The following is a 26,175-nucleotide window of genomic DNA, read 5'->3' on the forward strand; positions in this document are numbered from 1 at the left end:
AGGGGCATTGATATTTTCTTTTTAATCCACTGCGACCTCCACCACTCTTCCAAGGGGCATTAAAACAGTCTTGTTAAGCTACTGTGACCTCCACGTCTCTTCCAAGAGACATTAAAACCTTCTGGTTAAACCACTCTGAACTCCACAGCTCTTCCAAGGGGCATTGATATTGTCTTTTTATTCCACTGTAACCTCCACCACTCTTCCAAGGGGCATTGATTTTGTCTTTTTATTCCACTGCGACCTCCACAACTCTTCAAATGGGCATTGTTATTGTATGTTTAATCCCCTGCAACCTCCGCCACTCTTCCAAGGTGCATTTAAACAGTCTTGTTAAGCTACTGTGACCTCCAGGTCCCTTCCACGGGGCATTGATATTGTCTTTTTATTCCACTGCGACCTGCACCACTCTTCCAAGGGGCATTGATATTGTCTTTTTATTCCACTACGAACTCCACCACTCTTCCAAGGGGCATTAAAACCGTCTTGTTATGCTACTGTGACGTCGACTTCTCTTCCAAGGGGATTTAAAACCTTCTGGTTAAACGAATCTGAACTCCACAGCTCTTCCAAGGGGCATTAATATTGTCTTTTTATTTCACTGTGACCTCCACGTCTCTTCCAAGGGGCATTGATATTGTCTGTGTTTTCCACTGCGACCTCCACCACTCTTCCAAGGGGCTTTGATATTGTCTTTTTAATCCACTGCGACCTCCACCACTCTTCTAAGGGGCATTGATATTGTCTTTTAATTCCACTGCGACCTCCACCACTCTTCCAAGGGGCATTGATATTGTCTGTGTTTTCCACTGCGACCTCCACCACTCTTCCAAGGGGTTTTGATATTGTCGTTTTTATCCACTGCGACCTACACCAATCTTCCAAGGGGCATTAAAACCGTCTTGTTATGCTACTGTGACCTCCACGTTCCTTCCACGGTGTATTGTTATTATCTTTTTATTCCATTGCGACCTCCACCACTCTTCCAAGGGGCATTAAAACCATCTTGTTAAGCTACTGTGACCTCCAAGCCTCTTCCAAGGGGCAAAAAAAACGTCTGGTTAAACCTCTCTGAGCTCCACAGCTCTTCCAAGGGGCATTGACAATGTCTTTTTATTCCTTTGCATCCTTCTGCACTCTTCCAAGAGCATTGATATTGTCTTTTTATTCCTCTGCGACGTACACGACTCTTCCAAGGGGCTTTAAAACCGTCTTGTTAAGCTACTGTGACCTCCAAGTTTCTAACATAGGGCATTGATATTGTCTTTTTATTCCACTGTAACCTCCACCACTCTTCCAAGGGGCATTGATATTGTCTTTTTATTACACTGTAACCTCCACCAATCTTCCAAGGGGCATTGTTATTGTCTTTTTATTCCACTGCGACCTCCACCACTTTTCTAAGGGGCATTGATATTGTCTTTTAAATCCACAACGATCTCCACCACTCTTGCAGGGGGCATTAAAACAGTCTTGTTAAGCTACTGTGACCTCCTCGTCTCTTCCAAGGGGCATTAAAACCGTCTGGTTAAACACTCTGAACTCCACAGCTCTTACAAGAGGCATTGATATTGTCTTTTTATTCGACTGTAACATCCACCACTCTTCCAAGCGGCATTGACATTGTCTTTTTATTCCACTGCGACTTCCATCTCTCTTCTAAGGGGCATTGATATTTTCTTTTTAATCCACTGCGACCTCCACCACTCTTCCAAGGGGCATTAAAACAGTCTTGTTAAGCTACTGTGACCTCCACGTCTCTTCCAAGAGACATTAAAACCTTCTGGTTAAACCACTCTGAACTCCACAGCTCTTCCAAGGGGCATTGATATTGTCTTTTTATTCCACTGTAACCTCCACCACTCTTCCAAGGGGCATTGATTTTGTCTTTTTATTCCACTGCGACCTCCACACCTCTTCCAATGGGCATTGTTATTGTATGTTTAATCCCCTGCAACCTCCGCCACTCTTCCAAGGTGCATTTAAACAGTCTTGTTAAGCTACTGTGACCTCCAGGTCCCTTCCACGGGGCATTCATATTGTCTTTTTATTCCACTGTGACCTGCACCACTCTTCCAAGGGGCATTGATATTGTCTTTTTATTCCACTACGAACTCCACCACTCTTCCAAGGGGCATTAAAACCGTCTTGTTATGCTACTGTGACGTCGACTTCTCTTCCAAGGGGATTTAAAACCTTCTGGTTAAACAACTCTGAACTCCACAGCTCTTCCAAGGGGCATTAATATTGTCTTTTTATTTCACTGTGACCTCCACGTCTCTTCCAAGGGGCATTGATATTGTCTTTTTATTTAATTGAAACCTCCACCACTTTTCCAAGGGGCATTGATTTTGTCTATTTATTCCACTGTAACCTCCACCATTCTTCCAAGTGGCATTAAAACCGTCTTGTTAAGCTATTGTGACCTCCACGTCTTTTCCAAGGGGCGTTAAAACCGTCAATTTAAACCACTCTGAACTCCACATCTCTTGCAAGAGGCATTGATATTGTCTTTTTAATCCACTGCGACCTCAATCACTCTTCCAAGAAGCATTAAAACCGTCTTGTTTAGCTACTGTGACCTCCACGTCTATTCCACGGTGCCTTAAAACCTTCTGGTTAAACCACTGTGAACTCCACAGCTCTTTCAAGGGGCATTGATATAGTCTTTTTATTCCACTGTAATCTCCACCACTCTTCCAAGGGGCATTGATATTGTCTTTTTATTTTACTGCGACCTCAAACACTGTTCCAAGGGGCATTAATATTGTCTTTTTATTCCACTGCGAACTCCACCACTCTTCCAAGGGTCATTGATATTGTCTTTTTATTCCACTGTAACCTCCACCACTCTACCAAGGGGCATTGATATTGTCTTTTTCTTCCACTGCGACCTCCACCTCTCTTCCAAGGGGCATTAAAACTATCTTGTTAAGCTACTGTGACCTCCAAGTCTCTTCCACGAGGCATTGATATTGTTTTTTTATTCCACTGCGACCTCCACATCTTTTCCAAGGGGAATAGATATTGTCTTTTTATTCCACTGCGACCTCCACCACTCTTCTAAGGGGCATTGATATTGTCTTTTTATAACACTGCGACCTCCACCACTCTTCCAAGGGGCATTGATATTGTCTGTGTTTTCCACTGCGACCTCCACCACTCTTCCAAGGGGCTTTGATATTGTCGTTTTTATCCACTGCGACCTACACCAATCTTCCAAGGGGCATTAAAACCGTCTTGTTATGCTACTGTAACCTCCACGTTCCTTCCACGGTGTATTGTTATTGTCTTTTTATTCCATTGCGACCTCCACCACTCTTCCAAGGGGCATTAAAACCATCTTGTTAAGCTACTGTGAACTCCAAGCCTCTTCCAAGGGGCAAAAAAACGTCTGGTTAAACCTCTCTGAGCTCCACAGCTCTTCCAAGGGGCATTGACAATGTCTTTTTATTCCTTTGCATCCTTCTGCACTCTTCCAAGTGCATTGATATTGTCTTTTTATTCCTCTGCGACGTACACGACTCTTCCAAGGGGCTTTAAAACCGTCTTGTTAAGCTACTGTGACCTCCAAGTTTCTAACACAGGGCATTGATATTGTCTTTTTATTCCACTGTAACCTCCACCACTCTTCCAAGCGGCATTGATATTGTCTTTTTATTACACTGTAACCTCCACCAATCATCCAAGGGGCATTGTTATTGTCTTTTTATTTCACTGCGACCTCCACCACTTTTCTAAGGATCATTGATATTGTCTTTTAAATCCACAACGATCTCCACCAGTCTTGCAGGGGGCATTAAAACAGTCTTGTTAAGCTACTGTGACCTCCTCGTCTCTTCCAAGGGGCATTAAAACCGTCTGGTTAAACACTCTGAACTCCACAGCTCTTACAAGAGGCATTGATATTGTCTTTTTATTCGACTGTAACATCCACCACTCTTCCAAGCGGCATTGACATTGTCTTTTTATTCCACTGCGACTTCCATCTCTCTTCTAAGGGGCATTGATATTTTCTTTTTAATCCACTGCGACCTCCACCACTCTTCCAAGGGGCATTAAAACAGTCTTGTTAAGCTACTGTGACCTCCACGTCTCTTCCAAGAGACATTAAAACCTTCTGGTTAAACCACTCTGAACTCCACAGCTCTTCCAAGGGGCATTGATATTGTCTTTTTATTCCACTGTAACCTCCACCACTCTTCCAAGGGGCATTGATTTTGTCTTTTTATTCCACTGCGACCTCCACACCTCTTCCAATGGGCATTGTTATTGTATGTTTAATCCCCTGCAACCTCCGCCACTCTTCCAAGGTGCATTTAAACAGTCTTGTTAAGCTACTGTGACCTCCAGGTCCCTTTCACGGGGCATTGATATTGTCTTTTTATTCCACTGCGACCTGCACCACTCTTCCAAGGGGCATTGATATTGTCTTTTTATTCCACTACGAACTCCACCACTCTTCCAAGGGGCATTAAAACCGTCTTGTTATGCTACTGTGACGTCGACTTCTCTTCCAAGGGGCATTAAAACCTTCTGGTTAAACGACTCTGAACTCCACAGCTCTTCCAAAGGGCATTTGTATTGTCTTTTTATTCCACTCTAACCTCTGCCACTCTTCCAAGGGGCATTAAAACCATATTGTTAAGCTACAGTGACCTCCGCATCTCTTCCAAGGGGCATTAAAACCGTCTTGTTAAGTTACTGTTACCTCCATGTCTCTTCCAAGGAGCGTTAAAACCGTCTGGGTTATACCGCTCTGAACTCCACAGCTCTTCCAAGGGGCATTATTATTGTCTTTTTATTCCTCTCTAACCTCCACCACTCTTCCAAGGGGCTTTGATATTGTCTTTTTATTCCACTGCGACCTCCACCAGTCCTCCAAGAGGCATTAAAACCGTCTTGCTAAGCTACTGTGACCTCCACGTCTCTTCCACAGGGCATAGAAATTGTCTTTTTATTCCACTGTAACCTGCACCACTCGTTCAAGGGGCATTGATATTGTCTTTTTATTCCACTGCGACCTCCGCCACTCTTCCAAGGGGCATTGATAATGTCTTTTTATTCCACTGCGACCTCCACCACTCTTCCAAGGCTCATTGATATTGTCTTTTTAATCCACTCCGACCTCTACCACTCTTCCAAGGGGCATTAAAACCGTCTTGTTAAGCTATTGTGACCTCCACATCTCTTCCACGGGGCATTGATATTGTCTTTTTATTTAACTATAACCTCCACCACTGTTCCAGGGGGCATTGATATTGTCTTTTTATTCCACTGTAACCTCCATCACTCTTCCAAGGGTCATTGATATTGTCTTTTTATTCAACTGTAACCTCCACCACTCTTCCAAGGGGCATTGATATTGTCTTTTTATTCCAGTGCGACCTCCACCACTCTTTCAAGGGGAATTCATAATGTCTTTTTAATCCACTGCGACCTCCTCCACTCTTCCAAGGGGCATTAAAACCGTCTTGTTAAGCTACTGTCACCTCCACGTCCCTTCCAAGGGGCATTAAATCCGTCAATTTAAACCACTCTGAACTCCACAGCTCTTGCAAGGGGCATTGATATTGTCTTTTTATTCCAATGTAACCTCAAGCACTCTTCCAAGGGGCATTGATATTGTCTTTTTATTTAATTGAAACCTCCACCACTTTTCCAAGGGGCATTGATTTTGTCTATTTATTCCACTGTAACCTCCACCATTCTTCCAAGGGACATTGATATTGTCTTTTTATTCCACTGTAACCTCCACCACTCTTCCAAGGGGCATTGATATTGTCTTTTTATTTTACTGCGACCTCCACCACTCTTCCAATTGTCATTAATATTGTCTTTTTACTCCACTGCGACCACCACCACTCTTCCAAGGGTCATTTATATTGTCTTTTTATTCCAATGTAACCTCCACCACTCTTCCATGGAGCATTGATATTGTCTTTTTATTCCACTGCGACCTCCACCTCTCTTCCAAGGGGCATTAAAACAATCTTGTTAAGCTACTGTGATCTCCAAGTCTCTTCCACGAGACACTGATATTGTCTTTTTACTCCACTGCGACCTCCACATCTCTTCCAAGTGGAATTGATATTGTCTTTTTATTCCACTGCGACCTCCACCACTCTTCTACGGGGCATTGATATTGTCTTTTTAATCCACTCCGACCTCCACCACTCTTCCAAGGGGCATTAAAACAGTTTTGCTAAGCTACTGTGACCTCCACGTCTCTTCCAATGGGCATTAAAACCGTCTGGTTAAACCACTCTGAACTCCACAGCTCTTCCAAGAGGCATTGTTATTGTCTTTTTATTCGACTGTAACCTCCACCACTCTTCCAAGGGGCATTAAAACCATCTTGTTAAGCTACTGTGACCTCCACGTCTTTTCCAATGGGCATTAAAACCGTCAATTTAAACCACTCTGAACTCCACAGCTCTTGCAAGAGGCATTGATATTGTCTTTTTATTCCACAGTAACCTCCACCACTCTTCCAAGGGGCATTGATTTTGTCTTTTTAATCCACTGCGACCTCAATCACTCTTCCAAGAAGCATTACAACCGTCTTGTTTAGCTACTGTGACCTCCACGTCTATTCCACGGTGCCTTAAAACCTTCTGGTTAAACAACTGTGAACTCCACAGCTCTTCCAAGGGGCATTGATATAGTCTTTTTATTCCACTGTAACCTCCACCACTCTTCCAAGGGGCATTGATATTGTCTTTTTATTTTCTGCGACCTCAAACACTCTTCCAAGGGGCATTAATATTGTATTTTTATTCCACTGCGAACTCCACCACTCTTCCAAGGGTCATTGATATTGTCTTTTTATTCCACTGTAACCTCCTCCTCTCTTCCAAGGGGCATTAAAACTATCTTGTTAAGCTACTGTGACCTCCAAGTCTCTTCCACGATGCATTGATATTGTCTTTTTATTCCACTGCGACCTCCATATCTTTTCCAAGTGGAATTGATATTGTCTTTTTATTCCACTGCGACCTCCACCACTCTTCTAAGGGGCATTGATATTGTCTTTTTATTCCACTGCGACCTCCACCACTCTTCCAAGGGGCATTGATATTGTCTGTGTTTTCCACTGCGACCTCCACCACTCTTCCAAGGTGCTTTGATATTGTCGTTTTTATACACTGCGACCTACACAAATCTTCCAAGGGGCATTAAAACCGTCTTGTTATGCTACTGTGACCTCCACGTTCCTTCCACGGTGCATTGTTATTGTCTTTTTATTCCATTGCGACCTCCACCACTCTTCCAAGGGGCATTAAAACCATCTTGTTAAGCTACTGTGACCTCCAAGCCTCTTCCAAGGGGCAAAAAAAACGTCTGATTAATCCGCTCTGAGCTCCACAGCTCTTCCAAGGTGCATTGTTATTGTCTTTTAAATCCACAACGATCTCCACCAGTCTTGCAGGGGGCATTAAAACAGTCTTGTTAAGCTACTGTGACCTCCTCGTCTCTTCCAAGGGGCATTAAAACCGTCTGGTTAAACACTCTGAACTCCACAGCTCTTACAAGAGGCATTGATATTGTCTTTTTATTCGACTGTAACATCCACCACTCTTCCAAGCGGCATTGACATTGTCTTTTTATTCCACTGCGACTTCCATCTCTCTTCTAAGGGGCATTGATATTTTCTTTTTAATCCACTGCGACCTCCACCACTCTTCCAAGGGGCATTAAAACAGTCTTGTTAAGCTACTGTGACCTCCACGTCTCTTCCAAGAGACATTAAAACCTTCTGGTTAAACCACTCTGAACTCCACAGCTCTTCCAAGGGGCATTGATATTGTCTTTTTATTCCACTGTAACCTCCACCACTCTTCCAAGGGGCATTGATTTTGTCTTTTTATTCCACTGCGACCTCCACACCTCTTCCAATGGGCATTGTTATTGTATGTTTAATCCCCTGCAACCTCCGCCACTCTTCCAAGGTGCATTTAAACAGTCTTGTTAAGCTACTGTGACCTCCAGGTCCCTTCCACGGGGCATTGATATTGTTTCTTTATTCCACTGCGACCTGCACCACTCTTCCAAGGGGCATTGATATTGTCTTTTTATTCCACTACGAACTCCACCACTCTTCCAAGGGGCATTAAAACCGTCTTGTTATGCTACTGTGACGTCGACTTCTCTTCCAAGGGGCATTAAAACCTTCTGGTTAAACGACTCTGAACTCCACAGCTCTTCCAAAGGGCATTTGTATTGTCTTTTTATTCCACTCTAACCTCTGCCACTCTTCCAAGGGGCATTAAAACCATATTGTTAAGCTACAGTGACCTCCGCATCTCTTCCAAGGGGCATTAAAACCGTCTTGTTAAGTTACTGTTACCTCCATGTCTCTTCGAAGGAGCGTTAAAACAGTCTGGGTTATACCGCTCTGAACTCCACAGCTCTTCCAAGGGGCATTATTATTGTCTTTTTATTCCTCTCTAACCTCCACCACTCTTCCAAGGGGCTTTGATATTGTCTTTTTATTCCACTGCGACCTCCACCAGTCCTCCAAGAGGCATTAAAACCGTCTTGCTAAGCTACTGTGACCTCCACGTCTCTTCCACAGGGCATAGAAATTGTCTTTTTATTCCACTGTAACCTGCACCACTCGTTCAAGGGGCATTGATATTGTCTTTTTATTCCACTGCGACCTCCGCCACTCTTCCAAGGGGCATTGATAATGTCTTTTTATTCCACTGCGACCTCCACCACTCTTCCAAGGCTCATTGATATTGTCTTTTTAATCCACTCCGACCTCTACCACTCTTCCAAGGGGCATTAAAACCGTCTTGTTAAGCTATTGTGACCTCCACATCTCTTCCACGGGGCATTGATATTGTCTTTTTATTTAACTATAACCTCCACCACTGTTCCAGGGGGCATTGATATTGTCTTTTTATTCCACTGTAACCTCCATCACTCTTCCAAGGGTCATTGATATTGTCTTTTTATTCAACTGTAACCTCCACCACTCTTCCAAGGGGCATTGATATTGTCTTTTTATTACAGTGCGACCTCCACCACTCTTTCAAGGGGAATTCATAATGTCTTTTTAATCCACTGCGACCTCCTCCACTCTTCCAAGGAGCATTAAAACCGTCTTGTTAAGCTACTGTCACCTCCACGTCCCTTCCAAGGGGCATTAAATCCGTCAATTTAAACCACTCTGAACTCCACAGCTCTTGCAAGGGGCATTGATATTGTCTTTTTATTCCAATGTAACCTCAAGCACTCTTCCAAGGGGCATTGATATTGTCTTTTTATTTAATTGAAACCTCCACCACTTTTCCAAGGGGCATTGATTTTGTCTATGAATTCCACTGTAACCTCCACCATTCTTCCAAGGGACATTGATATTGTCTTTTTATTCCACTGTAACCTCCACCACTCTTCCAAGGGGCATTGATATTGTCTTTTTATTTTACTGCGACCTCCACCACTCTTCCAATTGTCATTAATATTGTCTTTTTACTCCACTGCGACCACCACCACTCTTCCAAGGGTCATTTATATTGTCTTTTTATTCCAATGTAACCTCCACCACTCTTCCATGGAGCATTGATATTGTCTTTTTATTCCACTGCGACCTCCACCTCTCTTCCAAGGGGCATTAAAACAATCTTGTTAAGCTACTGTGATCTCCAAGTCTCTTCCACGAGACACTGATATTGTCTTTTTACTCCACTGCGACCTCCACATCTCTTCCAAGTGGAATTGATATTGTCTTTTTATTCCACTGCGACCTCCACCACTCTTCTACGGGGCATTGATATTGTCTTTTTAATCCACTCCGACCTCCACCACTCTTCCAAGGGGCATTAAAACAGTTTTTCTATGCTACTGTGACCTCCACGTCTCTTCCAATGGGCATTAAAACCGTCTGGTTAAACCACTCTGAACTCCACAGCTCTTCCAAGAGGCATTGTTATTGTCTTTTTATTCGACTGTAACCTCCACCACTCTTCCAAGGGGCATTAAAACCATCTTGTTAAGCTACTGTGACCTTCACGTCTTTTCCAATGGGCATTAAAACCGTCAATTTAAACCACTCTGAACTCCACAGCTCTTGCAAGAGGCATTGATATTGTCTTTTTATTCCACAGTAACCTCCACCACTCTTCCAAGGGGCATTGATTTTGTCTTTTTAATCCACTGCGACCTCAGTCACTCTTCCAAGAAGCATTACAACCGTCTTGTTTAGCTACTGTGACCTCCACGTCTATTCCACGGTGCCTTAAAACCTTCTGGTTAAACAACTGTGAACTCCACAGCTCTTCCAAGGGGCATTGATATAGTCTTTTTATTCCACTGTAACCTCCACCACTCTTCCAAGGGGCATTGATATTGTCTTTTTATTTTCTGCGACCTCAAACACTCTTCCAAGGGGCATTAATATTGTATTTTTATTCCACTGCGAACTCCACCACTCTTCCAAGGGTCATTGATATTGTCTTTTTATTCCACTGTAACCTCCTCCTCTCTTCCAAGGGGCATTAAAACTATCTTGTTAAGCTACTGTGACCTCCAAGTCTCTTCCACGATGCATTGATATTGTCTTTTTATTCAACTGCGACCTCCATATCTTTTCCAAGTGGAATTGATATTGTCTTTTTATTCCACTGCGACCTCCACCACTCTTCTAAGGGGCATTGATATTGTCTTTTTATTCCACTGCGACCTCCACCACTCTTCCAAGGGGCATTGATATTGTCTGTGTTTTCCACTGCGACCTCCACCACTCTTCCAAGGGGCTTTGATATTGTCGTTTTTATACACTGCGACCTACACAAATCTTCCAAGGGGCATTAAAACCGTCTTGTTATGCTACTGTGACCTCCACGTTCCTTCCACGGTGCATTGTTATTGTCTTTTTATTCCATTGCGACCTCCACCACTCTTCCAAGGGGCATTAAAACCATCTTGTAAAGCTACTGTGACCTCCAAGCCTCTTCCAAGGGGCAAAAAAAACGTCTGATTAATCCGCTCTGAGCTCCACAGCTCTTAAAAAGTGCATTGATATTGTCTTTTTATTCCTCTGCCAATTACACGACTCTTCCAAGGGGCTTTAAAACCATCTTGTTAAGCTACTGTGATCTCCAAGTTTCTAACACAGGGCATTGATATTGTCTTTTTATTCCACTGTAACCTCCACCACTCTTCCAAGGGGCATTGATATTGTCTTTTTATTACACTGTAACCTCCACCAATCTTCCAAGGAGCATTGATATTGACTTTTTATTCCTCTGCGACCTCCACCACTTTTCTAAGGGGCATTGATATTGTCTTTTAAATCCACAACGATCTCCACCACTCTTGCAAGGGGCATTAAAACAGTCTTGTTAAGCTACTGTGACCTCCTCGTCTCTTCCAAGGGGCATTAAAACCGTCTGGTTAAACACTCTGAACTCCACAGCTCTTACAAGAGGCATTGATATTGTCTTTTTATTCGACTGTAACATCCACCACTCTTCCAAGGGGCATTGACATTGTCTTTTTATCCACTGCGACTTCCATCTCTCTTCTAAGGGGCATTGATATTGTCTTTTTAATCCACTGCGACCTCCACCACTCTTCCAAGTGGCATTAAAACAGTCTTGTTAAGCTACTGTGACCTCCACGTCTCTTCCAAGAGACATTAAAACCTTCTGGTTAAACCACTCTGAACTCCACAGCTCTTCCAAGGGGCATTGATATTGTCTTTTTATTCCACTGTAACCTCCACCACTCTTCCAAGGGGCATTGATTTTGTCTTTTTATTCCACTGCGACCTCCACCACTCTTCCAATGGGCATTGTTATTGTATGTTTAATCCCCTGCAACCTCCGCCACTCTTCCAAGGTGCATTTAAACAGTCTTGTTAAGCTACTGTGACCTCCAGGTCCCTTCCACGGGGCATTGATATTGTCTTTTTATTCCACTGCGACCTGCACCACTCTTCCAAGGGGCATTGATATTTTCTTTTTATTACACTACGAACTCAACCACTCTTCCAAGGGGCATTAAAACCGTCTTCTTATGCTACTGTGACGTCGACTTCTCTTCCAACGGGCATTAAAACCTTCTGGTTAAACCACTCTGAACTCCACAGCTCTTCCAAAGGGCATATGTATTGTCTTTTTATTCCACTCTGACCTCTGCCACTCTTCCAAGGGGCATTAAAACCATATTTTTAAGCTACAGTGACCTCCGCATCTCTTCCACGGGGCATTGATATTGTCTTTTGATTTCACTGTAACCTCCACCAATCTTCCAAGGGGCATTGATATTGTTTTTTTATTCCACTGCGACCTCCACCACTCTTCCAAGGGGCATTAAAACCGTCTTGTTAAGTTACTGTTACCTCCATGTCTCTTCCAAGGAGCGTTAAAACACTCTGGTTATACCGCTCTGAACTCCACAGCTCTTCCAAGGGGCTTTGATATTGTCTTTTTATTCCACTGCGACCTCCACCAGTCCTCCAAGAGGCATTAAAACCGTCTTGCTAAGCTACTGTGACCTCCACGTCTCTTCCACAGGGCATTGAAATTGTCTTTTTATTCCACTGTAACCTCCACCACTCGTTCAAGGGGCATTGATATTGTCTTTTTATTCCACTGCGACCTCCACCACTCTTCCAAGGGGCATTGATAATGTCTTTTTAATCCACTCCGACCTCTACCACTCTTCCAAGGGGCATTAAAACCGTCTTGTTAAGCTATTGTGGCCTCCACATCTCTTCCACGGGGCATTGATATTGTCTTTTTATTTAACTGTAACCTCCACCACTGTTCCAAGGGGCATTGATATTGTCTTTTTATTCCACTGTAACCTCCATCACTCTTCCAAGGGTCATTGATATTGTCTTTTTATTCAACTGTAACCTCCACCACTCTTCCAAGGGGCATTGATATTGTCTTTTTATTCCACTGCGACCTCCACCACTCTTTCAAGGGGCATTCATATTGTCTTTTTAATCCACTGCGACCTCCTCCACTCTTCCAAGGGGCATTAAAACCGTCTTGTTAAGCTACTGTCACCTCCACGTCCCTTCCAAGGGGCATTAAATCCGTCAATTTACACCACTCTGAACTCCACAGCTCTTGCAAGGGGCATTGATATTGTCTTTTTATTCCAATGTAACCTCAAGCACTCTTCTAAGGGGCATTGATATTGTCTTTTTATTCCACTGCAACTTCCACCTCTCTTCCAAGGGGCATTAAAACCGTCTTTTTAAGCTATTGTGACCTCCACATCCCTTCCAAGGTCCATTAAAACCGTCAATATAACCACTCTGAACTCCACAGCTCTTGAAAGAGGCATTGATATTGTCTTTTTACTCCACTGCAACTTACAGCACTCTTTCAAGGGGCATTGATATTGTCTTTTTATTCCACTACGACTTCCACCACTCTCCCAAGGTGCATTAAAAACATCTTGTTAAGCTACTGTAACGTCCATGTCTATTCCAAGCGGCATTGATATTGTCTTTTTATTCCACTGTAACCTCCATCACTCTTCCAAGGGTCATTGATATTGTCTTTTTATTCAACTGTAACCTCCACCACTCTTCCAAGGGGCATTGATATTGTCTTTTTATTCCACTGCGACCTCCACCACTCTTTCAAGGGGCATTCATATTGTCTTTTTATTCCACTGCGACCTCCTCCACTCTTCCAAGGGGCATAAAAACCGTCTTCTTAAGCTACTGTCACCTCCATGTCCCTTCCAAGGGGCATTAAAACCGTTAACTTAAACCACTCTGAACTCCACAGCTCTTGCAAGGGGCATAGATATTGTCTTTTTATTCCAATGTAACCTCAAGCACTCTTCCAAGGGGCATTGATATTGTCTTTTTATTCCAATGCAACTTCCACCTCTTTTCCAAAAGGCATTACAACCGTCTTGTTAAGCTATTGTGACCTCCACATCCCTTCCAAGGTGCATTAAAACCGTCAATATAACCACTCTGAACTCCACAGCTCTTGCAAGAGGCATTGATATTGTCTTTTTACTCCACTGTAACCTACAGCACTCTTTCAAGGGGCATTGATATTGTCTTTTTATTCCACTACGACTTCCACCACTCTCCCAAGGTGCATTAAAAACATCTTGTTAAGCTACTGTAACGTCCATGTCTATTCCACGGGGCATTGATATTGTCTTTTTATTCCACTATATCCTCCACCACTCTTCCAAGGGATATTGATTTTGTCTTTTTATTCCAATGTAACCTCAAGCACTCTTCCAAGGGGCATTGATATGGTCTTTTTATTCCTCTGTAACCTACACCATCCTTCCAAGGGGTATTGATATTGTCTTTTTAATGTACTGCGACCTCCACCACTCTTCCAAGGGGCATTAGGACAATCTGGTTAAACCACTCTGAACTCCATAGCTCTTTCAAGAGGCATTGATATTGTCTTTTTATTTCACTGTAACCTCCATCACTGTTTCAATGGGCAGTGATATTGTCTTTTTATTCCACTGCGACGTCCACTACTCTTCCAAGGTGCATTAAAACTGTCTTGTTAAGCTACTGTGACCTCCACGTGTCTTCCAAGGGGTATTAAAACCATCTGTTTAATCCACTCGGAACTTCACATCTCTACCAAGGGGCATTGGTATTGTCTTTTTATTCCACTCTAACCTCCCAAACTCTTCCAAGGGGCATTGACATTGTCTTTTTATTCCACTGCGACCTCCATCATTATTCCAAGGGGCATTGATATTGTCTTTTTATTCCACTGCCATCTCCACAACTCTTCCAAGGGGCATTGATATTGTCTTTTTAATCCACTGCGACCTCCACCACTTTTCCAAGGGGCATTAAAAACGTCTTTTTAAGCTACTGTGACCTCCACGTCACTTCCAATGGGCATTAAAACCGTCTGGTTAAACCACTCTGAACTCCACAGCTCTTCCAAAGGGCATTGGTATTGTCTTTTTATTCCACTCTAACCTACACCACTCTTGCAAGGGGCATTAAAACTGTCTTGTTAAGCTACAGTGACCTCCAAATCTCTTCCACGTGGCATTGATATTGTCTTTAAATTCCACTGTAACCTCCACCACTCTTCCTCGGGGCATTGATATTGTCTTTTTAATCCACTGCGACCTCCACCACTCTTCCAAAGGGCATTAAAACCATCTTGTTAAGCTACTGTGACCCCCACGTCTCTTCCACGGGGCATTGATATTGTCTTTTTATTCCACTGCGACCTCCACCACTCTTCCTCGGGGCATTGATATTGTCTTTTTAATCCACTGCAACCTCCAACACTCTTCCATGTGTCATTAAAACCATCTTGTTAAGCTACTGTGACCTCCAGTTCTCTTCCATGGGGCATTAAAACCGTATGGTTAAACCAATCTGAACTCCACAGATCTTCCAAGGGGCATTGATATTGTCTTTTTATTCCACTGTATCCTCCACCACTCTTCCAAGGGGAATTGATATTGTCTTTTTATTCCACTGCGACCTCCACCACTCTTCTAAGGGGCATTGATATTGTCTTTTTAATCCACTGCGACCTCCACCACTCTTCGAAGGGGCATTGATATTGTCTTTTTAATCCACTGTGACCCCCACGTCTCTTCAAAGGGGCATTAAAACTGTCAATTTAAACCACTCTGAACTGCACAGCTCTTCCAAGGAGAACTGGTAATGTCTCTTTATTCCACTCTAACCTCCACCACTCTTCCAAGGGGCATTGACATTGTCTATTTATTCCACTGCGACCTCCACCACTCTTCCAAGGGGCATTAAAACCATCTTGTTAAGCTACAGGTACCTCCACAACTCTTCCATGGGGCATTGATATTGTCTTTTTATTCAACTGCAACCTCCACCACTCTTTCAAGGGGCATTGATTTTGTCTTTTTATTCCACTGCAACCTCCATCACTCTTCCATGTGTCATTAAAACCATCTTGTTAAGCTACTGTGACCTCCAGTTCTCTTCCATGGGGCATTAAAAACGTATGGTTAAACCAATCTGAACTCCACAGATCTTCCAAGGGGCATTGATATTGTCTTTTTATTCCACTGTATCCTCCACCACTCTTCCAAGGGGAATTGATATTGTCTTTTTATTCCACTGCGACCTCCACCACTCTTCAAAGGGGCATTAAAACCGTCTTGTTAAGCTACTGTGACCTCCATGTCTCTTCCACAGTGCATTGATATTGTCTTTTTATTCCACTGGAACCTCCAACACTCTTCTAAGGTGCATTGATATTGTCTTTTTATTCCACTGAGACTTCAACCACTCCTTCAAGAAAAATTGACATTGTCAATCCACTTCGACCTCCACCACTCTTCCAAGGGGCATTAAAACAGTCTTGTTAATCTACTGTGACCTCCAAGTCTCTTCCAAGGGCATTAAAACCGTCAATTTAAACCACTCTCAACTCCACAGCTCTTGCAAGGGGCTTTGATATTGTTTTTTATTCCACTGTAACCTCCAGCACTCTTCCAAGGGGCATTGATATTGTCTTTTTATTCCACTGCGACTTTCACCACTCTTTTAATGGGCATTTATATTGTCTTTTTAATCAACTGCGACCTCCACCACTTGTCCAAGGGCCATTGAAACCGTGTTGTTAAGCTACTTTGATCTCCACGTCAATTCCACGGGGCATTAAAACCGTCAATTTAAACCACTCTGAACTCCACAGCTCTTGCAAGAGGCATTGATATTGTCTTTTTATTCCACTGTAACCTACAGCTCTCTTTCAAGGGGCATTGATATTGTCTTTTTATTCCACTACGACTTCCACCACTCTCACAAGTTGCATTAAAAACATCTTGTTTAGCAACTGTAACGTCCATGTCTATTCCACGTTGCATTGATATTATCTTTTTATTCCACTGTATCCTCCACCACTCTTCCAAGGGGTATTGATATTGTCTTTTTAATCCACTGCGACCTCCACCACTCTTCCAATAGGCATAAAAACAGTCTTGTTAAGCTACTGTGACCTCCACTTCTCTTCCAAGGGGCATTAAAACCATATTGTTAAGCTACTGTGACCTCCACGTCTCTTCCACGGGGCATTGATGTTGTCTTTTTATTCCACTGCAACATCCACAACTCTTACATGTGGCATTAAAACCGTCTTGTTAAGCTACTGTGACATCCACGTCTCTTCCAAGGGGCATTAAAACCGTATTGTTAAACCAATCTGAACTTCACAGATCTTCCAAGGGGCATTGATATTGTCTTTTTATTCCACTGTATCCTCCACCACTCTTCCAAGGGGCATTGATATTGTCTTTTTATTCCACTGCGACCTCCACCACTCTTCCAAGGGGCATTAGAACAGTCTTTTTAAGCTACTGTGACCTCCATGTCTCTTCCACAGGGCATTGATATTGTCTTTTTATTCCACTGGAACCTCCAACACTCTTCCAAGGGGCATTGATATTGTCTTTTTATTCCACTGCGACCTCCACCACTCTTTCAAGGGGCATTCACATTGTCTTTTTAATCCACTGCGATCTCCTCCACTCTTCCAAGGGGCATTAAAACCGTCTTGTTAAGCTACTGTCACCTCCACGTCCCTTCCAAGGGGCATTAAATCCTTCAATTTCAACCAGTCTGAACTCCACAGCTCTTGCAAGGGGCATTGATATTGTCTTTTTATTCCAATGTAACCTCAAGCACTCTTCCAAGGGGCATTGATATTGTCTTTTTATTCCACTGCAACTTCCACCTCTCTTCCAAGGGGCATTAAAACCGTCTTGTTAAGCTATTGTGACCTCCACATCCCTTCCAAGGGGCATTAAAACCGTCAATATAACCACTCTGATCTCCACAGCTCTTGCAAGAGGCATTTATATTGTCTTTTTACTCCACTGTAACCTACAGCACTCTTTCAAGGGGCATTGATATTGTCTTTTTATTCCACTACGACTTCCACCACTCTCACAAGGTGCATTAAAAACATCTTGTTTAGCAACTGTAACGTCCATGTCTATTCCACGTTGCATTGATATTATCTTTTTATTCCACTGTATCCTCCACCACTCTTCCAAGGGGTATTGCTATTGTCTTTTTATTCCACTGCGACTTCTACCTCTCTTCTAAGGGGCATTGATATTGTCTTTTTAATCCACTGCGACCTCCACCACTCTTCCAATAGGTATAAAAACAGTCTTGTTAAGCTACTGTGACCTCCACTTCTCTTCCAAGGGGCATTAAAACCATATTGTTAAGTTACTGTGACCTCCACGTCTCTTCCACGGGGCATTGATGTTGTCTTTTTATTCCACTTCAACATCCACAACTCTTACATGTGGCATTAAAACCGTCTTGTTAAGCTACTGTGACATCCACGTCTCTTCCAAGGGGCATTAAAACCGTATGGTTAAACCAATCTGAACTCCACAGATCTTCCAAGGGGCATTGATATTGTCTTTTTATTCCACTGTATCCTCCACCACTCTTCGAATGGGCATTGATATTGCCTTTTTATTCCACTGCGACCTCCACCACTCTTCCAAGGGGCATTAAAACAGTCTTTTTAAGCTACTGTGATCTCCATGTCTCTTCCACAGGGCATTGATATTGTCTTTTTATTCCACTGGAACCTCCAACACTCTTCCAAGGGGCATTCATAATGTCTTTTTATTCCTCTGCGACCTCCACCACTCTTTCAAGGGGCATTCATATTATCTTTTTAATCCACTGCGACCTCCTCCACTCTTCCAAGGGGCATTAAAACCGTCTTGTTAAGCTACTGTCACCTCCACGTCCCTTCCAAGGGGCATTAAATCCTTCAATTTCAACCACTCTGAACTCCACAGCTCTTGCAAGGGGCATTGACAATGTCTTTTTATTCCAATGTAACCTCAAGCACTCTTCCAAGGGGCATTGATATTGTCTTTTTATTCCACTGCAACTTCCACCTCTCTTCCAAGGGGCATTAAAACCGTCTTGTTAAGCTATTGTGACCTCCACATCCCTTCCAAGGTGCATTAAAACCGTCAATATAACCACTCTGAACTCCACAGCTCTTGCAAGAGGCATTGATATTGTCTTTTTACTCCACTGTAACCTACAGCACTCTTTCAAGGGGCATTGATACTGTCTTTTTATTCCACTACGACTTCCACCACTCTCCCAAAGTGCATTAAAAACATCTTGTTAAGCTACTGTGACGTCCATGTCTATTCCACGGGGCATTGATATTGTCTTTTTATTCCACTGTTACCTCCACCACTCTTCCAAGGGATATTGATATTGTCTTTTTATTCCACTGCGACTTCCACCTCTCTTCTAAGGGGCATTGATATTGTCTATTTAATCCACTGCGACCTCCACCACTTTTCCAAGAGGCATTAAAACAGTCTTGTTAAGCTACTGTGACCTCCACATCTCTTCCAAGGGGCATTAAAACCGTCTTGTTAAACCACTCTGAACTCCACAGCTCCTCCAAGGGGCATTGATATTGTCTTTTTATTCCGCTGTAACCTCCACCATCCTTCCAAGGGGTATTGATATTGTCTTTTTAATGTACTGCGACCTCCACCACTCTTCCAAGGGGCATTAGGACAATCTGGTTAAACCACTCTGAACTCCATAGCTCTTTCAAGAGGCATTGATATTGTCTTTTTATTTCACTGTAACCTCCATCACTCTTTCAATGGGCATTGATATTGTCTTTTTATTCCACTGCGACGTCCACCACTCTTCCAAGGTGCATTAAAACTGTCTTGTTAAGCTACTGTGACCTCCACGTGTCTTCCAAGGGGCAATAAAACCATGTGTTTAATCCACTCTGAACTTCACATCTCTTCCAAGGGGCATTGGTATTGTCTTTTTTTCCACTCTAACCTCCACCACTCTTCCAAGGGGCATTGACATTGTCTTTTTATTCCACTGCAACCTCCATCATTCTTCCAAGGGGCATTGATATTGTCTTTTCATTCCACTGCCATCTCCACCACTCTTCCAAGGGGCATTGATATTGTCTTTTTAATCCACTGCGACCACCACCACTTTTCCAAGGGGCATTAAAAACGTCTTTTTAAGCTACTGTGACCTCCACGTCACTTCCAATGGGCATTAAAACGGTCTGGTTAAACCACTCTGAACTCCACAGCTCTTCCAAGGGGCATTGGTATTGTCTTTTTATTCCACTCTAATCTCCACCACTCTTGCAAGCGGCATTAAAACTGTCTTGTTAAGCTACAGTGACCTCCACATCTCTTCCACGGGGCATTGATATTGTCTTTAAATTGCACTGTAACCTCCACCACTCTTCCTCGGGGCATTAATATTGTCCTTTTAATCCACTGCGACCTCCACCACTCTTCCATGTGTCATTAAAACCATCTTGTTAAGCTACTGTGACCTCCAGGTCTCTTCCATGGGGCATTAAAACCGTATGGTTAAACCAATCTGAACTCCACAGATCTTCCAAGGGGCATTGATATTGTCTTTTTATTCCACTGTATCCTCCACCACTCTTCCAAGGGGAATTGATATTGTCTTTTTATTCCACTGCGACCCCCACCACTCTTCAAAGGGGCATTAAAACCGTCTTGTTAAGCTACTGTGACCTCCATGTCTCTTCCATAGGGCATTGGTATTGTCTTTTTATTCCACTGGAACCTCCAACACTCTTCCAAGGTGCATTGATATTGTCTATTTATTCCACTGAGGCTTCAACCACTCCTTCAAGAAAAATTGACATTGTCTTTTTAATCCACTTCGACCTCCACCACTCTTCCAATGGGCATTAAAAGAGTCTTGTTAATCTACTGTGACCTCCAAGTCTCTTCCAAGGGGCATTAAAACCGTCAATTTAAACCACTCTCAACTCCACAGCTCTTGCAAGGGGCTTTGATATTGTTTTTTATTCCACTGTAAAATCCAGCACTCTTCCAAGGGGCATTGATATTGTCTTTTTATTCCACTGCGACTTTCACCTCTCTTCCATGGGACATTAAAACCGCATTGTTAAGCTACTGTGACATCCACGTCTCTTTCACGGGGCATTGATATTGTCTTTTTATTCCACTGTAAACTCCACCACTCTTTCAATGTGCATTGATATTGTCTTTTTATTCCACTGCCACCTCCACCACTCTTCCAAGGAGCATTGATATTGCCTTTTTAATCCACTGCGACCTCCACAACTTTTCCAAGGGGCATTAAAAACGTCTTTTTAAGCTACTGTGACCTCCACGTCACTTCCAATTGGCATTAAAACCATCTGGTTTAACTACTCTGAACTCCACTGCTCTTCCAAGGGGCATTGATATTGTTCTTTTATTCCACTGCGACCTCCAATACTCTTCCAAGGGGCATTGATATTGTTTTTTTATTCCACTGCGACCTCCACCACTCTTTTAATGGGCATTTATATTGTCTTTTTAATCAACTGCGACCTCCACCACTTGTCCAAGGGCCATTGAAACCGTGTTGTTAAGCTACTTTGACCTCCACGTCAATTCCACGGGGCATTAAAACCGTCAATTTAAACCACTCTGAACTCCACAGCTCTCGCAAGGGGCATTGATATTGTCTTTTTATTCCAATGTAACCTCCAGTACTCTTCCAAGGGGCATTGATATTGTCTTTTTATTCCACTGCTAATTCCACCTCTCTTCCTAGGGGCATTAAAACCGTCTTTTTAAGCTACTGTGACCTCCACGTCTCTGTCACGGGGCATTGATATTGTCTTTTTCTTCCACTGTGACCTCCACCACTCTTCCAAGGGGCATTGATATTGTCTTTTTATTCCACTGGGAACTTCACCACTCTTCCAAGTGGCATTGATATTGTCTTTTTAATCCACTGCGACCTCCACCACTCTTCCAAGGGGCATTAAATTCGTATTGTTAAGCCACTATGACCTCCATGTCTCTTCCAAGGTGCATTAAAACCGTCAATTTAAACCACTCTGAACTCCACAGCTCTTGCAAGAGGCATTGATATTGTCTTTTTATTCCACTGTAACCTACAGCTCTCTTTCAAGGGGCATTGATATTGTCTTTCTATTCCACTACGACTTCCACCACTCTCACAAGTTGCATTAAAAACATTTTGTTTAGCAACTGTAACGTCCATGTCTATTCCACGTTGCATTGATATTATTTTTTTATTCCACTGTATCCTCCACCACTCTTCCAAGGGGTATTGCTATTGTCTTTTTATTCCACTGCGACTTCCACCTCTCTTCTAAGGGGCATTGATATTGTCTTTTTAATCCACTGCGACCTCCACCACTCTTCCAATAGGCATAAAAACAGTCTTGTTAAACTACTGTGACCTCCACTTCTCTTCCAAGGGGCATTAAAACCATATTGTTAAGCTACTGTGACCTCCACGTCTCTTCCACGGGGCATTGATATTGTCTTTTTATTCCACTGCAACATCCACAACTCTTACATGTGGCATTAAAACCGTCTTGTTAAGCTACTGTGACATCCACGTCTCTTCCAAGGGGCATTAAAACCATATGGTTAAACCAATCTGAACTCCACAGATCTTCCAAGGGGCATTGATATTGTCTTTTTATTCCACTGTATCCTCCACCACTCTTCCAAGGGGCATTGATATTGTGTTTTTATTCCACTGCAACCTCCACCACTCTTCCAAGGGGCATTGAAACAGTCTTTTTAAGCTACTGTGACCTCCATGTCTCTTCCACAGGGCATTGATATTGTCTTTTTATTCCACTGGAACCTCCAACACTCTTCCAAGGGGCATTGATATTGTCTTTTTATTCCAATGAGACTTCCACCACTCCTTCAAGGAGCATTGACATTGTCTTTTTAATCCACTTCGACCTCCACCACTCTTCCAAGGGGCATTAAAACAGTCTTGCTAATCCACTGTGACCTCCACGTCTCTTCCAAGGGGCATTAAAACCGTCAATTTAAACCACTCTCAACTCCACAGCTCTTGCAAGCCGCTTTGATATTGTTTTTTATGCCACTGTAACCTCCAGCACTCTTCCAAGGGGCATTGATATTGTCTTTTTATTCCACTGCGACTTTCACCTCTCTTCCAAGGGACATTAAAACCGTCTTGTTAAGCTACTGTGACATCCACGTCTCTTTCACGGGGCATTGATATTGACTTTTTATTCCACTGTAAACTCCACAGATCTTCCAAGGGGCATTAATATTGTCTTTTTATTCCCCTGCCACCTCCACCACTCTTCCAAGGGGCATTGATATTGTCTATTTAATCCACTGCGATCTCCACCACTTTTCCAAAGGGCATTAAAAACGTCTTTTTAAGCTACTGTGACCTCCACGTCAATTCCACGGGGCATTAAAACCGTCAATTTAAACCACTCTGAACTCCACAGCTCTGGCAAGGGGAATTGATATTGTCTTTTTATTCCAATGTAACCTCCAGTACTCTTCCAAGGGGCATTGATATTGTCTTTTTATTCCACTGCTAATTCCACCTCTCTTCCTAGGGGCATTAAAACCGTCTTGTTAAGCTACTGTGACCTCCACGTCTCTGTCACGGGGCATTGATATTGTCTTTTTCTTCCACTGTGACCTCCACCACTCTTCCAAGGGGCATTGATATTGTCTTTTTAAACCACTTCGACCTCCACCACTCTTCCAAGGGGCATTAAAACCGTTTTGTTAAGCTACTGTGACCTCCACGTCTCTTCCAAGGTGCATTAAAACAGTCAATTTAAACCACTCTGAACTCCACAGCTCTTGCAAGAGGCATTGATATTGTCTTTTTACTCCACTGTAACCTACAGCACTCTTTCAAGGCTCATTGATATTGTCTTTTTATTCCACTACGACTTCCACCACTCTCCCAAGGTGCATTAAAAACATCTTGTTTAGCTACTGTAACGTCCATATCAATACCACCGGGCATTGATATTGTCTTTTTATTCCACTGTGTCCTCCACCACTCTTCCAAGGGGTATTGATATTGTCTTTTTATTCCACTGCGACTTCCACCTCTCTTCTAAGGGTCATTGATATTGTCTTTTTAATCCACTGCGACCTCCACCACTCTTCCAAGATGCATTAAAACAGTCTTGTTAAGCTACTGTGACCTCCACATCTCTTCCAAGGGGCTTTAAAACCGTCTGGTTAAACCACTCTGAACTCCACAGCTCTTCCAAGGGGCATTGATATGATCTTTTTATTCCAGTGTAACCTCCACCATTCTTCCACGGGGTATTGATATTGTCTTTTTAATGCACTGCGACCTCCACCACTCTTCCAAGGGGCATTGATATTGTCTTTTTAATCAACTGCGACCTCCACCTCTCTTACAAGGGGCATTAAAACAGTCTTGTTAAGCTACTGTGACCTCCTCGTCTCTTCTAAGAGGCATGAAAACCGTCTGGTTAAACACTCTGAATTCCACAGCTCTTCCAAGGGGCATTAATATTGTCTTTTTATTCGACTGTAACTTCCACCACTCTTCCAAGCGGCATTGATATTGTCATTTTATTCCACTGTGACCTCCACCACTCTTCCAAGGAGCATTGGTATTGTCTTTTTAATCAAATGCGACCTCCACCTCTCTTCCAAGGTGCATAAAAACCGTCTTGTGAAGCTACTGTGACCTCCACGTCCCTTCCACGGGGCATTGATGTTGTCTTTTTATTCCACTACGACCTCCACCACTCTTCCAAGGGGCATTGATATTGTCTTTTTAATCCAATGCGACCTCCACCACTCTTCCAAGGGGCATTGATATTGTCTTTTTAATCCACTGCAACCTCCACCACTCTTCCAAGGGGCATTAAAGCAGTCTTGTTAAGCTACTGTCAAGTCCATGTCTATTCCACTGGGCATTGATATTGTCTTTTTATTCCACTGTAACCTCCACCACTCTTCCAAGTGGCACTGACATTGTCTTTTTATTCCACTGCGACTTCCACCTCTCTTCTAAGTGGCATTGATATTGTATTTTTAATCCACTTCGACCTCCACCACTCTTCCAAGCGCATTAAAATAGTCTTGTTAAGCTACTGTGACCTCCACGTCTCTTCCAAGGGGCATTAAAACTCTCTGGTAATACCACTCTGAACTCCACAGCTCTTCCAAGGGATATTGATATTTTCTTTTTATTCCACTGTAACCTCCACCACTCTTCCAAGTGGCATTGATTTTGTCTTTTTATTCCACTGCGACCTCCACCACTCTTCCAATGGGCACTGTTATTGTCTTTTTAATCCCCTGCAACCTCCACCACTCTTGCAAGGGGCATTAAAACTATCTTGTTAATCTACTGTGACCTCCACGTCCCTTCCACGGGTCATTGATATTGTCTTTTTATTCCACTGCGACCTCCTCCACTCTTCCAAGGGGCATTGATATTGTCTTTTTAATCCACTGCGAACTCAACCACTCTTCCAAGGGGCATTAAAACTGTCTTGTTATGCTACTGTGACGTCGACTTCTCTTCCAAGGGGCATTAAAACCATCTGGTTAAACCACTCTGAACTCCACAGCTCTTCCAAGGGGCATTTGTTTTGTCTTTTTATTCCACTCTAACCTCCACCACTCTTCCAAGGGTCATTGACATTGTCTTTTTATTCCACTGTGACCTCCACCACTCTTACAAGGGGCATTAAAACCATATTTTGTAAGCTACAGTGACCTCCACATCTCTTCCAAGGGGCATTGATATTGTCATTTTATTCCACTGTAACCTCCACCACTCTTCCAAGGGGCATTGATATTGTCTTTTTATTCCACTACGAACTCCACCACTCTTCCAAGGGGCATTGATATTGTCTTTTTATTCCACTGCGAACTCCACCACTCTTCCAAGGGGCATTAAAACCGTCTTGTTCAGTTACTGTGAACTCCACGTCTCTTCCAAGGAGCGTTAAAACCGTCTGGTTACACCACTCTGAACTCCACAGCTCTTCCAAGGGGCATTATTATTGTCTTTTTATTCCAATGTAACCTCCAACACTCTACCAAGGGGCATTGATAATGTATTTTTATTCCACTGCGACCTCCACCAGTCCTCCAAGAGGCATTAAACCGCCTTGATAAGCTACTGTGACCTCCATGTCTCTTCCACGGGGCATTGAAATTGTCTTTTTATTCCACTGTAACCTCCACCACTCGTCCAAGGGGCATTGATATTGTCTTTTTATTCCACTGCTACGTCCACCACTCTTCCAAGGGGCATTGATAATGTCTTTTTATTCCACTGCGACGTCCACC

This window comes from Phyllobates terribilis, unplaced genomic scaffold (assembly GCF_046119375.1).
Source record: "Phyllobates terribilis strain yellow unplaced genomic scaffold, ASM4611937v1 Scaffold_21__1_contigs__length_20361869, whole genome shotgun sequence".
Lineage (NCBI taxonomy): Eukaryota > Metazoa > Chordata > Amphibia > Anura > Dendrobatidae > Phyllobates > Phyllobates terribilis.